Source organism: Saccostrea cucullata, unplaced genomic scaffold, assembly GCF_032062105.1.
Source record: "Saccostrea cucullata isolate Sc308-1 unplaced genomic scaffold, CSIRO_AGI_Scuc_v1 ctg1597, whole genome shotgun sequence".
Classification (NCBI taxonomy): Eukaryota; Metazoa; Mollusca; class Bivalvia; order Ostreida; family Ostreidae; genus Saccostrea; species Saccostrea cuccullata.
In genome coordinates, this window is record NW_026938989.1 from 52,947 (window position 1) to 56,001 (window position 3,055).

At 30.2% G+C, this 3,055-nt stretch overlaps 1 long non-coding RNA gene across 1 annotated transcript; it reads left to right on the plus strand.

Annotated features, from left to right (window-relative positions):
• Positions 1-1,103: 1,103 nt before the first annotated feature.
• On the plus strand, positions 1,104-2,627 carry LOC134251992 (uncharacterized). The gene is made up of 3 exons (XR_009988874.1): positions 1,104-1,214; positions 2,038-2,087; positions 2,457-2,627. It is a non-coding gene; the product is annotated as an uncharacterized LOC134251992 (long non-coding RNA).
• The last annotated feature ends 428 nt before the right edge of the window (positions 2,628-3,055 follow it).

The window sequence follows — 3,055 nt, forward strand, 5'->3', positions numbered from 1 at the left end:
CAGAGTCGAGCTCCGCAGCTGACGATGCAGCGAATATAATCGCCGCGTATAATTTACCTGCGTCGTAACAGGTGTACCTAGGTGTGCAGAAGAGACCCCAAGGTAATGTTTTTTGACCATAAACAAGTATTTTATCTTTGATTTCCACTTTAATGACGTAAGTTGCATATTTACTCAAGGTTGTCAAAACCACGTGGCCGAAGGAAACGCTCTCCGTACTTAGGAGGTCGGTCATGTTTTGCATTGCCCTGACTATATGCGGCATATTTCAGTACTGTAATTTTTGTGGTCTTGGGTGGAGATGATTTGGATGCTAGGCAATTTTTTTTCGAAGGCCTGAGACAAAAATTAAATTTTTTATAGAGCTTTGAAATCGGCCAAAGGGGGGTGAGATATCAAAAAATATAATACATAGGTATAAGTGAGTTCTAATGAACAATATCCAAGGTTGAACATTATTTTTAATTAATATAATTAATATAATATAAATAAATTATATTTTGTATGTTATACATATAAATTAAGTGTCATTGATTCATTACACCTTCACTGTACTTTACTATATTACTAGTCATTCATGGTTTAGTATCGACATTGTTTATACAGAAACTCTTGCATGTACAGGGGTGTCAAGAAATATGAAAGATATTTATAAAGACACCTTGAAAAAAGTATTTTTCCCCATGAAAATATTTTTTTTTTCATCACTGCAATTTTGAATACTTTTATTGTAATTATGAATATTGCTATAGCTATTTGCCGAAAAATTTAAAATTGAGTGATATTTAGATATATTTTAAAATACACTGTACATAAATATAGCAAATATTTTACATGCATAAAATAGGTATGACTATCCTCAAATTCATGTTCAGTCAATTAAACAAGGAGAAATAAAATAAATAAATAAATAAAAAAGAAATAAAAGGAAACCAAAAGGATTTTAATATTGATTCATGTAATAGTTATTCCAGAAAAAATATCCATGGTGCATGCATATGAAGCAAAATTGTGCAATTTTACACAATTTAATATAATTGTAGAAAAGAGGATATCCTAGAAACACCTGAAGGCTTGACTCAAAGTCGGAGTTAAAAACACAAGATATGACAAGGCAGGATGCAGCTAAAGCAGCTCCAAATTGAGTTCGCTGGAGGACTGTCATCGATGGCCTATGTTCCTCATAGAACGACAGGCCGAAGTAAGTACATGAAGTAAGTAGCAGGACGTACATGTCATTGTGCTTTCAAACCATGTTATTTAGGGAATAACTATCTTCTAATTTGGTATTTGCGACCGTTAATGCTGATTTAACGGTCGCAAACTGAGTTTTACCGGCGACGCGTAAGCGGAGCCGGTAAAAATCAGCATTAACGGTCGCAAATACCAAATAAGAAGATTAGTTATTCCCATTCTAATGCAATCCATGCATTTTCTTTGTTGTTTACGTCTTATTTTGATGAATTTTGTTACATGAAATACGTCATGGAGCACTGTGTTTTGCGTCGCTATATTATGATGTCACAATGAAAAAGCTTTCACGCTCGTTAATGCTCGTTTTACTGCTTCAAACATCAGTGCATTAGCCAATGAAAAAGTGTTTTACAAAACAATTGCATTAGAATTGAATTTTAAACAAATTAGTTTTGAAATTAAAGTGAATCCCTGTGTAAATACATGTATTCAAATTAAAAAAAAGGAATTTAAAGGTTTGAAAATAAAAATGATGCATTTTTTGTTCCATCTGTTATAAAAAGCCCATAAAATTGGATCAAAAAGTAGATAAATACAGTAGCATTGTGACATAATACCACCAAATTACAAACATAATTAATTCGTAATATGCTAAGTTCTTCCTCAAATTTGCAAAGCAAATCTTTATTTTGTAAATATTTAGTTTTAAGAAATGAATATTTACAATATATGAATCTTACTTAACAGCAATGATTTTAAAAATTATCAAAGATATTTCGTTAGGAAATTATCAAATTTTTATAATAATTATACATGCTTACATGTACTTATCTATTTTTTCAGAAGAGTGCTCTTTCAACACTGCATGGCAATATAAACAGTATATGCCTCAAGTTTTAACTCTACATATTTCAAATTTAAAGGAGATCAAGTTGTTTAGCTTTATTGCAATTTTTGCTTTGAAATACAGTTATGTTGAATAATTGAATGACTCATCTTGAGAAATGTGTGAAATGTGCTGCAGGTTTTTGAAACTGTTTAATAAATCAAGGCTATTTCTAATGATTTGAAACCACTTGTAGATTCAAAATGCCTTTATATTCATTAATTTAATCATTTTATAAAATTATACTTAATTATCATAAATGATAGTCTCTGTGCTATTTCTGTTAAAACAGATTTCTATCTGATAAAATCATAGATATTTAACTCTGAAGAATATTGGTCCTACTCCTTTGAAATGTATAATCTCCTCATTACAGATTTTGAAGAATCCTCAATTCAAATCCAGACTGCGGCAGCCCTACCATGTAGCTGTTGGACTTGTATGGGATAACAATAATCAAAAGTCACGATATCCATGCATGGATTTTATCTCATCTTGATTAAATGCAGAGAAATCATATACAGTCTATTTTGTGACAGAAACTGAAAGAGAGAGGGCTATTGTCCTTTTGAATTTGCTAGGACAATTTTTTATGAACTTTAGAATATCGCTCATGTACATATTTTTGTTGAAAGATAAAGTACACTTATTAATACTGATTAGGCCATTACAATTTTTTTATGTTTAGTGTCTGCGTGTGCCTTGGTTTTTGACACCCCATGTCAGAAAAAAACAAACAGAATTAGGAGTTTGAAAATTGATTATTCAGGTCAAAATTTTTGATTTCCAGCAATATCTCTGAATATTTGTATAATACATGTATTTCATTATTGGAATAGTTTTAGTATTTAATGCCTTGATTTTGTTGAAGAAAATAACTTTCTTTATGAAAAATAGATAAATGAAATCATATCTTTTGAATTATGTCATTTATATTACTATAAAATATGTGTTTTATTATTTTTTTTGTAACTG